Source organism: Cherax quadricarinatus, chromosome 17, assembly GCF_038502225.1.
Source record: "Cherax quadricarinatus isolate ZL_2023a chromosome 17, ASM3850222v1, whole genome shotgun sequence".
Classification (NCBI taxonomy): Eukaryota; Metazoa; Arthropoda; class Malacostraca; order Decapoda; family Parastacidae; genus Cherax; species Cherax quadricarinatus.
Window position 1 is genome coordinate 9,059,210 of NC_091308.1, and position 12,575 is coordinate 9,071,784.

A 12,575-nucleotide genomic window follows, 5' to 3' on the forward strand; every position below is an offset into this window, starting at 1 on the left:
ATCTTCAGTACCGTCACACTACACAGTACTATCTTCAGTACCGTCACACTGCACAGTACTATCTTCAGTACCGTCACACTACACAGTACTATCTTCAGTACCGTCACACTGCACAGTACTATCTTCAGTACCGTCACACTACACAGTACTATCTTCAGTACCGTCACACTGCACAGTACTATCTTCAGTACCGTCACACTACACAGTACTATCTTCAGTACCGTCACACTGCACAGTACTATCTTCAGTACCGTCACAATGCACAGTACTATCTTCAGTACCGTCACACTACACAGTACTATCTTCAGTACCGTCACACTGCACGGTACTATCTTCAGTACCGTCACAATGCACAGTACTATCTTCAGTACCGTCACAATGCACAGTACTATCTTCAGTACCGTCACACTGCACAGTACTATCTTCAGTACCGTCACACTACACAGTACTATCTTCAGTACCGTCACACTGCACGGTACTATCTTCAGTACCGTCACACTGCACGGTACTATCTTCAGTACCGTCACACTACACAGTACTATCTTCAGTACCGTCACACTGCACAGTACTATCTTCAGTACCGTCACAATGCACAGTACTGTCTTCACTACCGTCACACTGCATAATTATAATTATTGTTGTTATTTCCACCTGTAAGCAAGTGTTCAACACACAGAGGTCCTACAGTGTATGAAGATAGAGAGGTAATCAAGCTTGATCCAAGGAAGGAGAAGGTGAGTTAACTTTCTTGGATCAAGAGCCTTTCTTCACACAACAAGGCACGCCACTCAGGAGTAAATAGATTATCCCTTTGAGGGAGGTCCCTTGATGTTGGTGAGGGTCTCTCGATCCAAGGAACTGCACCAACGTTCGTCTTCCTAGGATCAGATCTAAGTTCCACCCCTACCCCCCATACCTTGTGAATCAGATGATAACCTGTCCTTCATAAATTATACGTAAGAACATGTGAACAAAGAACACTGCAGCAGACCTTAATCATATTCTTATATACCTGAAAGAAGTTCTTATCAGTGTCTTTGTTTCTCTCGCAACCTTCATTTCACATTTTCTTTTGGCTCGCCTGTAAACGTCTCTCTTTTCACCCATGAGATCTTTGAGTCTGTTGTTTATTCATTAAGGATGATTCATATTTGATATAAATTCTCTGTTTGGAATATACGCAGCTTAGCCAGCTCGTACAGTACTTAGGAAAATGTCATAATGGTAACCATCACAACCTTCTAACAGATCTTCCTCATCGTAGTCCCTAGTCAGGTTACCTTAGTCAACATGTCCTGGGTATTCCCTCAACCCCTTATAATATGCAGGGCGAAAGTTGGGGACCTCAACTTGTTATCGTTATTAGGGTAATTTGATGAGGTATTCAAACTAAGTGATTTGTGATCACTTTCTACCAGCTCTTCATTATCTTCAAGATTCTCTGTGAGGGATCCCTTGTTTGCCAGAACTAAGTCCAGCAGATTAATACTTCCATTTGGTTCTAACACAGTCTTAAAAAAGCACTCATGAACCTTTTCAAGAAAGTCCTAGTTTATCTATACTTAGCTAATCAGATGATACTCGGCCTCTCACACATTATACCTCCTGAATCAGATGACAGTCACTTACAAATTATATCGACAAATGCAAAAAAAAAAAGTGAAATATTTAAATAAATCTTTCCTGAATATTGTGAACGACACTACAATAACTTTTAACTTCTCAGATAAATATGAAAATTACAACCAAGTACATTTAGTACAGAAAATTTATCAAGGCGTAACAAGGCCTTCAGAGTGTGGCATTCAGTGGTGGATGTATTTTGTCCAATTTATTAGCAAACAAAATTACTGTAATATACCCAAAAAGAAATCGACCATACCATTTACCCAGGCTGCCTTACGCGGGACTTCAGACCTACCATACTAACTTGTGGTTCTCACTGTCGTTCAGTAAATACGAATTTCAGTAAAATAAGGAGCGTATTGAGTTACTGAGATGAGCTGCACAAATGCACGCGTGAATGATGAATGAAAACTTTTAGGCAATGCATTTTATGCATCGTTGGTTTTGTTATAAGTTACGAGTCATTATTTTAAAAGGCTTCGAACAAAAATATTGTACGCTTTTATCGTCGTATTTTCATCTGCTCTAATTTCAGTAATAATAGTATTTTTTTATGTGAAGGATCATAATTACAAGGATGTGTAATTGACGTACGAAGACAGAAACGCAGGAGTTAGAACAAGTTTTTACTGGGACAACGTTTCGCTCCGTGTTGAGCTTTATTAAGTCACGTTTCACTCTGTGTAGAGTTGTGCGCAGCTTTATAGAGTTATATTTCATTATGTAAAGCTTTATCTCCTCATGTCTCAGTCCGTGTCGAGCTTTAGCAAGACATGGTAAAGCTCTACACAGAACGAACCATTGTCTCGATAAGAGCTTACTCTAAAACATGTGTTTCTCCTCATACATGTCAACTATAAGACATTAAATCCAGTCCAAAAATGATCATTGATTATCTCCCAGAGGTAAAATCTCCATCCACTCAGTTATCATTAGCTGCAAGTATAACATCACCATACAACACACTGTTTAACGTTGATAGATAAGTAAGGGATAACAGCAGTATGCGTTGAGGATCTGTAAATAATGTTCACTTATATCGCTAGTGACATTGAACCATGAAATGGTGGTTGAAGTAGTAGCAGTAGTAGTGTTGCTAATAACGATGACGATGGGGGTAGTCGTAGAGCGAATAGTGGTGGTGGTAGAAGTTGTAAAGGTAGTGATAGTCCTATAGAGAACGTTATCATTTTCCTCACAGGAATGCGTTATCAAGTATTAAACAGAAATACATTATCAAGTCTAACAAAGAAGCAGGCAGCCGTATTAAATTCACGATGTAGTTAAAATAAAAGGCCACTGCAGCGTGGAACATTGCTACCGATTCTTTGTCTTAATTGAGTGTCCCCCGTCGTTTCTAGCGACCTGACACCTTAGAAAATGGTCCATTCAGTGGCTCCTCGGAGTGTCAGTCGAGTGCAAGTGGAGGTACTGATAATCCTCCTGAGGAATTACTGATTTCTGGAAATCAGGTTGCCGTTGGCTCTATGGCTGAGGCGTGATAGGTCGCAGCAGAAGGCAGGTCTAATGTTCTGTTGTACGATGTTGGGCGCAGTGCATCGGTGTTTTCATTCTGGCGTGCAACGACAGCGAAGTTTCCCTCATAACACCTGCAAGAAACTTATTCGGTGTGTAACAACCTGCATCAGAGTGCCGGGCAAGCTCAGGTATGACTCTCCTGCCTTACACACGCTGCTCCAAGGCGATGATTATGATGATCCTGTTGTTTTTATCAATTGGAAGTTTAGTCGTCAGACATAAACTCTGGCACGGAGTTCTGTCGTAAGACAGTGGTGCTGGTATCAGTAACAGCTCTGAGACATGAAACTCTTGCTAGCCTTAAGACTCTGCCGGTATTTTAAACAGTTTTCAGGAAGAAAACTACCGTTATCGTCCACAATTCTGAGGAAGGAAACTATTAGCTTTCCTGGCAGTGTGATAAAAAAAAATGTTATTCATGACAGCTCTGGTTTTCTTGACAGTTTCTCGGGATTTAGATTTTACCACTGAAGTGGCTAGTTTATTGTGCGCCCCATATCCATCCTGTGGACGCAGCGCAAAAACACATTGATGCACAAAAGTCCTAGGAACAAGGTCCCAAATGGGTTTACAAAAGTACATCTGGATTTATATCTACAGTTCACTTATCTGTTACGAGCAAATTTAGGAAATTTGCTTCATATAACTAGTATCTTATTTTCATTAATAAGATATCTTGACATATCACATAGGTTATCATATTGTCTATCTCTATGTTCCTCAAGAAGTGGACAATTAAGCACATAGTGTTCAAGATATTGACCACAGGGCTGACCACATACTTGGCATTTGGTTTTACCATCATTTGTATGTCTGCCAAACTGCCAGAAGTACTTGTAACTAAGCCTAAGCCTGGCCACTACAACATCAGTCTATCCACATTGCGAGTTGTCATAAACGTACTTATTTACGTTCATGTTATCATAGTGGGTTATAGATGTACTCAAACTTCTAGCTGCATTACTATAACATTCAGTTTCGTTATTTATCTCTCTTCTAATATTATTCCTAAGGCTAGACACAGACACACCGGAGATGTAGTCTGCATTTTTCTTCAGGGTAATTATCATGAAGGAGTAATCCAATGTTTAAGGGGATCCATAACAATTGTACATTAATCCCCTTCTCCCGTATTTTTGAGAATCTATACCTGGTTTCTCCAATGAGCATGTTGTTAGAGTCATGCGAGTCACGGCCCTTCAGTGATGACATAGAATCAGTAATGACCATAGAGTCATGTTCAGTGTCATAAGTTAGCTTTAGCGCCATTAGGATTGCAAACAATTCAGTTTGCAGTGTAAACGCCCAGTTTTCAATTCTTATGCCTAACTCAACAAAGTTCCTATCATTCTTAACTAGGAAGGTGGCAACACGAGCAGATGCAGTCCCAAATAATTAACAAAGGTGAATCATTCCATCCTAAAATACAGTTACTAGCCTTGACAACTTTGCATTAACGCACAGCACTGACACGCTCTATATATCACATGAAAGACGCAACTAACAACAATACTCCTTCAAGCACACCTGGAAGAGAATATCAGTAGATTAATTCATGTTCTCACGAAATCATAATAACACGATTTCAAACAAACCACGGTCTTGGTGGGGAACGAACTCACGGCAAGAGTTGTAAAACTCCATCTCTACCCGCACCGTGATTTGATTAAGTCATGTTGTTAGTGATCTTTATTTTTCAGACGCTTCGTTAACCGGCAGCAGCTTTATAAACACTCCTACAATGCAGTCATAAACGGATACATCTTCGTATTGCGTTAATAAAACCACTGGTTGGCGAACTCTTGCAAAAATAAGGATACCCAGGTGTTGCACATGTGTCTAGTTCGTCAACCTGGAAGAGAAGTAAAATTGTAATGTAACTCAGAATTGAAGAAATAAACGACAGGTGCTGGAAGTAAGAATGACGAAATACTCGTAAGAGAAAAATGTGATATCTTGGTCTGAGAAATATATGCATATAGATATCTGTGAATCATTCGAACTGAAAAATGATTGAACGAGGAGGCCTATGCCAAACAAAGATGGAAATGTGTGACAGGAGTTAAATAACTGAAGTAGGGCAAAGTGCATAGAAGCTTCTCTTTTATTACCAGACGGAGAGAGAGTGTGTGTGTTCTTGCTGTCAGTACAAAGAATCTGAGCAGATCTCACACCTCAAATCTAAAGTGTATTTTATTCTTGTAAGGTGTAAGTAAGTAGTGTATCGTAGTGTATCTTGAGACTTTCCTTGAACCTTGACACTGTGTATAGTAACATTCCTTAGTGTTGTCACTGCTGTTTTTATTTGCACTGGCCTACGAATTATCGAATACAGACAAGTCGAAAAACAAATCAGAATTTACACTTCATGAAGGTAACTTTTCGCTGGAAGACCAGGCTAAGAGACCAAGCTTGGAGATGGAGCTGTTTCCATTCAGTGTAGAGTACATACAAAATGTGAATCGTGGCTCACTTGGTAGCGGCCTCGGCTCACAAACTGGAGGACCGGGGTTCGATCCTCGGATAAGCGAGAAGTAGGTACCTGAATGATGGCACATACCAGTTTATAGACACTAAGAAATATACCCATCTCGGTGTGCAGAATATACACACCGAGAGATCCTTGTAAATACATTGAGTGAATCTTCATGTGTTCACTTAAACGTTTACACCTATATGCACTACGTGTACAACCATGTACACCAATTTACATAATGTGTACTATGTACACTGCGTGTGCTCCCGTATACACAACATATACGCAACACTTGCACCCATAAAAACAACGTGTACACCCATGTATACGGGAACACCGGTGCATTCCCGTGTACTTAGCAAGGTCATGTTCAAAGATCATGATAGAAAGACCTAAGTTTTTAACGTTCATTTACTGACGAACGTGACGCTTCAAACACGTAGTCGAACTCCCGATGGGACGGCAGAGTGCCCACAATGTTTCCCTTGCTCCTTGAGCAAGACGTTGTCTGAATAACCGCTTGCTCTGCTTTACATATCTTTGTATTACAAAGATCGAATTGTTCCATGTGATTCAACTTTTATCTGTACTGCATCAGTAAGTTGTGAGGCAGGATAGGGGGAAGTTGAACTAGTCACCTACTGTAGTGTCTCTGTGCTGCTTGGCATTAAAAAAATTCTTGGGCTTACGCAAGCTAACTCATAGTAATGCAGCTGTGACTTGATGCTGGCTTAGAAGGGACCGAAATGTTGCTAATAGTTTTCTGTTATTTTTTTTTTTTTGTGTGTGAATTGTTCCACCCGCAGTATTGTGACTTAATCTTCAGCTCTAGGAGATTGTAACATCCCGATCTTGTGTGGAAAGCTGTAGGTTTGTTAACAGGGCGATTGGGTTCAATTTCACTTATCAGTGTTAAATTGTGTAGGCCTACACAATTTAACACTTCATTCCTTCAGTGACGTGTTGTCTTCCCAACTGGTGTTCGAAGCTCGAGGCTGAGTTCGTATTGTCACCATATTTGATCTTTCATTCAGGTATTCGAAGCCGTTGGCTTTATGATCGTGTTCGATCTTTCATACCAGTGTTCAAATCCCGAAGCTGAATTCCTATTATGATCGTGTTCAGTATTCGATACTGTTGCTCCTGCTGGTTCAGGGATCCTTCAGGTCTTCATCCCTACCTAAATTTCGAATCGTTTATGCTTCAAAGACTCCTCGCTGAGGTCTTTGAAGTCGAGACTTCCAAGACCGAAGACTGTCGTGGCAAAGAATCCATGGTCGTCCCAGAAGGTGACTGAACAAGGAAAATTTTCAACCCCTCTTCTCCCCTCAACCCCAAAAGAAGAAAATGGGGATAAAAATTTTCTTCGGAAGTGGCAGAACTAATAGCCTCGGAACTCTCTTCCACATAACAGAAGAAAAAATATATGTCCTTTCCCAGAAGGCAAGTTTAAATTTATCATTTCTGGACGCATAGTGATGGAGGCCTAGAGGACTACTGACCGGCGCGCCTGCGCCTACCTTATGAATTATTTTTGTAAAGTGAAAGTTGTGGACACGTAAATTTTTTTTTACTGTTTTTTGGTGACATCTTTGTTTAGTGTAAGTGACGTCTGATGTTTAACAAGCAGTTTTTGCTGGTGATGCCTGTTGTTACTGATGCTTGTTGTTAGTGGTGCTTGTTGTTACTGATGCTTGTTGTTAGTGGTGCTTGTTGTTACTGATGCTTGTTGTTAGTGGTGCTTGTTGTTACTGATGCTTGTTGCTAGTGGTGCTTGTTGTTACTGATGCTTGTTGTTAGTGGTGCTTGTTGTTAGTGATGCTTGTTGTTAGTGGTGCTTGTTGTTAGTGATGCTTGTTGTTAGTGATGCTTGTTGTTACTGATGCTTGTTGATAGTGGTGCTTGTTGTTAGTGGTGCTTGTTGTTAGTGATGCTTGTTGTTAGTTGTGCTTGTTGTTACTGATGCTTGTTGTTAGTGGTGCTTGTTGTTAGTGATGCTTGTTGTTAGTGATGCTTGTTGTTACTGATGCTTGTTGATAGTGGTGCTTGTTGTTAGTGGTGCTTGTTGTTAGTGATGCTTGTTGTTAGTGGTGCTTGTTGTTACTGATGCTTGTTGTTAGTGGTGCTTGTTGTTAGTGGTGCTTGTTGTTAGTGATGCTTGTTGTTAGTGGTGCTTGTTGTTACTGATGCTTGTTGTTAGTGGTGCTTGTTGTTACTGATGCTTGTTGTTAGTGGTGCTTGTTGTTAGTGGTGCTTGTTGTTAGTGGTGCTTGTTGTTAGTGATTTTGTTAGTGGTGCTTGTTGTTAGTGATGCTTGTTGTTACTGATGCTTGTTGCTAGTGGTGCTTGTTGTTACTGATGCTTGTTGTTAGTGGTGCTTGTTGTTAGTGATGCTTGTTGTTAGTGATGCTTGTTGTTAGTGGAGCTTGTTGATAGTGCTTCTTGTTGTTAGTGGTGCTTGTTGTTAGTGGTGCTTGTTGTTAGTGATGCTTGTTGTTAGTGATGCTTGTTGTTAGTGATGCTTGTTGTTAGTGATGCTTGTTGTTAGTGGTGCTTGTTGTTAGTGATGCTTGTTGTTAGTGATGCTTGTTGTCAGTGGTGCTTGTTGTTAGTGGTGCTTGTTGTTAGTGGTGCTTGTTGTTAGTGGTGCTTGTTGCTAGTGGTGCTTGTTGTTAGTGGTGCTTGTTGTTAGTGGTGCTTGTTGTTAGTGTTGCTTGTTGTTAGTGATGCTTGTTGTGCTTGTTGTTAGTGATGCTTGTTGTCAGTGGTGCTTGTTGTTAGTGGTGCTTGTTGCTAGTGGTGCTTGTTGTTAGTGATGCTTGTTGTTAGTGATGCTTGTTGTCAGTGGTGCTTGTTGTTAGTGGTGCTTGTTGTTAGTGATGCTTGTTGTTAGTGATGCTTGTTGTCAGTGGTGCTTGTTGTTAGTGATGCTTGTTGTTAGTGATGCTTGTTGTTAGTGGTGCTTGTTGTTAGTGGTGCTTGTTGTTAGTGGTGCTTGTTGTTAGTGATGCTTGTTGTTAGTGGTGCTTGTTGTTAGTGATTTTGTTAGTGGTGCTTGTTGTTAGTGATGCTTGTTGTTAGTGGTGCTTGTTGTTAGTGATGCTTGTTGTTAGTGATGCTTGTTGTTAGTGATGCTTGTTGTTAGTGGTGCTTGTTGTTAGTGATGCTTGTTGTTAGTGGTGCTTGTTGTTAGTGATTTTGTTAGTGGTGCTTGTTGTTAGTGATGCTTGTTGTTAGTGATGCTTGTTGTTAGTGGTGCTTGTTGTTAGTGATTTTGTTAGTGGTGCTTGTTGTTAGTGATGCTTGTTGTTAGTGATGCTTGTTGTTAGTGATTTTGTTAGTGGTGCTTGTTGTTAGTGATGCTTGTTGTTAGTGATGCTTGTTGTTAGTGGTGCTTGTTGATAGTGGTTCTTGTTGTTAGTGGTGCTTGTTGATAGTGGTGCTTGTTGTTAGTGATGCTTGTTGTTAGTGGTGCTTGTTGATAGTGGTTCTTGTTGTTAGTGGTGCTTGTTGATAGTGGTGCTTGTTGTTAGTGATGCTTGTTGTTAGTGATTTTGTTAGTGGTGCTTGTTGTTAGTGATGCTTGTTGTTAGTGATGCTTGTTGTTAGAGGTGCTTGTTGATAGTGGTTCTTGTTGTTAGTGGTGCTTGTTGATAGTGGTGCTTGTTGTTAGTGGTGCTTGTTGTTAGTGATGCTTGTTGTTAGTGATGCTTGTTGTTAGTGATGCTTGTTGTTAGTGGTGCTTGTTGTTAGTGGTGCTTGTTGATAGTGATGCTTGTTGTTAGTGATGCTTGTTGTTAGTGGTGCTTGTTGATAGTGTTTCTTGTTGTTAGTGGTGCTTGTTGATAGTGGTGCTTGTTGTTAGTGATGCTTGTTGTTAGTGATGCTTGTTGTTAGTGGTGCTTGTTGATAGTGGTTCTTGTTGTTAGTGGTGCTTGTTGTTAGTGGTGCCTGTTGTTAGTGATGCTTGTTAGTGATGCTTGTTGTTAGTGGTGCTTGTTGATAGTGGTTCTTGTTGTTAGTGGTGCTTGTTGATAGTGGTGCTTGTTGTTAGTGATGCTTGTTGTTAGTGATTTTGTTAGTGGTGCTTGTTGTTAGTGATGCTTGTTGTTAGTGATGCTTGTTGTTAGTGGTGCTTGTTGATAGTGGTTCTTGTTGTTAGTGGTGCTTGTTGATAGTGGTGCTTGTTGTTACTGATGCTTGTTGTTAGTGATGCTTGTTGTTAGTGATGCTTGTTGTTAGTGATGCTTGTTGTTAGTGGTGCTTGTTGATAGTGGTACTTGTTGTTAGTGGTGCTTGTTGATAGTGGTGCTTGTTGTTACTGATGCTTGTTGTTAGTGATGCTTGTTGTTAGTGATGCTTGTTGTTAGTGGTGCTTGTTGATAGTGGTTCTTGTTGTTAGTGGTGCTTGTTGATAGTGGTGCTTGTTGTTAGTGGTGCTTGTTGATAGTGGTGCTTGTTGTTAGTGGTGCTTGTTGTTAGTGATGCTTGTTGTTAGTGATGCTTGTTGTTAGTGATGCTTGTTGTTAGTGGTGCTTGTTGTTAGTGGTTCTTGTTGTTAGTGGTGCTTGTTGTTAGTGGTTTTTGTTGTTAGTGGTGCTTGTTGATAGTGGTGCTTGTTGTTAGTGGTGCTTGTTGATAGTGGTTCTTGTTGTTAGTGGTGCTTGTTGATAGTGATGCTTGTTGTTAGTGGTGCTTGTTGATAGTGATGCTTGTTGTTAGTGATGCTTGTTGTTAGTGGTGCTTGTTGATAGTGGCTCTTGTTGTTAGTGATGCTTGTTGTTAGTGGTGCTTGTTGTTAGTGGTTCTTGTTGTTAGTGGTGCTTGTTGTTAGTGGTTCTTGTTGTTAGTGGTGCTTGTTGATAGTGGTGCTTGTTGTTAGTGGTGCTTGTTGTTAGTGATGCTTGTTGTTAGTGGTGCTTGTTGTTAGTGGTTCTTGTTGTTAGTGATGCTTGTTGTTAGTGGTGCTTGTTGTTAGTGATGCTTGTTGTTAGTGGTGCTTGTTGTTAGTGGTTCTTGTTGTTAGTGGTGCTTGTTGTTAGTGGTTCTTGTTGTTAGTGGTGCTTGTTGATAGTGGTGCTTGCTGTTAGTGGTGCTTGTTGTTAGTGATGCTTGTTGTTAGTGGTGCTTGTTGTTAGTAGTTCTTGTTGTTAGTGGTGCTTGTTGTTAGTGGTTCTTGTTGTTAGTGGTGCTTGTTGATAGTGGTGCTTGTTGTTAGTGGTGCTTGTTGATAGAGGTGCTTGTTGTTAGTGATGCTTGTTGTTAGTGGTGCTTGTTGTTAGTGGTTCTTGTTGTTAGTGGTGCTTGTTGTTAGTGGTGCTTGTTGTTAGTGGTGCTTGTTGTTAGTGGTTCTTGTTGTTAGTGATGCTTGTTGTTAGTGGTTCTTGTTGTTAGTGGTGCTTGTTGATAGTGGTTCTTGTTGTTAGTGATGCTTGTTGTTAGTGATACTTGTTGTTAGTGATACTTGTTGTTAGTGATACTTGTTGATAGTGGTACTTGTTGTTAGTGGTACTTGTTGTTAGTGATACTTGTTGTTAGTGATACTTGTTGATAGTGGTACTCGTTGTTAGTGGTGCTTGTTGTTAGTGGTTCTTGTTGTTAGTGATGCTTGTTGTTAGTGGTTCTTGTTGTTAGTGATGCTTGTTGTTAGTAATGTTAGTGATGCTTGTTATTAGTGGTGCTTCTTGTTAGTGGCTCTTGTTGTTAGTGATGCTTGTTGTTAGTGATGCTTGTTGGTAGTGGTACTTGTTGTTAGTGATACTTGTTGTTAGTGGTACTTGTTGTTAGTGGTACTTGTTGTTAGTGGTTCTTGTTGTTAGTGATGCTTGTTGTTAGTGATACTTGTTGTTAGTGATACTCGTTGTTAGTGATACTCGTTGTTAGTGATACTCGTTGTTAGTGATACTTGTTGTTAGTGATACTCGTTGTTAGTGATACTCGTTGTTAGTGATACTCGTTGTTAGTGATACTTGTTGTTAGTGATACTCGTTGTTTGTAGATGAATGGTTCAGAGAACCGACACGTTGATAAATTAGACAGATGTGCAACTCTTGGGTATCTTTATTGTGGAAACGTTTCGCCACACAGTGGCTTCATCAGTCCATACAAAGGAGAATCTTGAAGAACAGGAGAATGAGGTAATCAATCCCTCAACCTTGAGTCGATGTGGTCAGTCCATCAATCTTGAATAGATTGATGGACTGACCACATCGACTCAAGGTTGAGGAACTGATTACCTCATTCTCCTCCTATTCTTCAAGATTCTCCTTTGTATGGACTGATGAAGCCACTGTGTGGCGAAACGTTTCCTCAATAAAGATACCCAAGAGTTGCACATGTGTCTAATTTATCATACGCGTTGTTAGTGATACTCGTTGTTAGTGATACTCGTTGTTAGTGATATCTAGTAATGACTGCAGCAGCGAGGGAGATCATAATACCGTTGATGGTAATGCCTAATACAGTTGATGTTGGTGTTTATCACTGCTGACGTTGATGTTTCACATTATTGATGGTGATGTTTAATACTGTTAATGTTTAACACCGTTGGTGAGGATTAACATTGCTGACGGTGATATTTAACACTACTGATGTTCAACCCTGTTGATGATTAACATTGTTCATATTAAAGTTTAACACTGTTGATGATTAACATTACTGATGGTGATGTTTAACACTGTTGATGGTGATGCTGCACACGGTGAAGGTGTCACAGTAATACATCAATATAGGAGAGTTAACAAAATAATTAAGACATGATACACGATACACACATGATACGTAATACATGATTCACACACGCTGACAGGTCTGCTACTCTGCCTGATCAAAACAGTCACTGGGTTAACACAGAAACTAATTTAACAAAATGAATACCAGTAAACATTGCTTGCAGCAGTCAGGACAATCCTTCAGTCACAAGCACTCACCATGT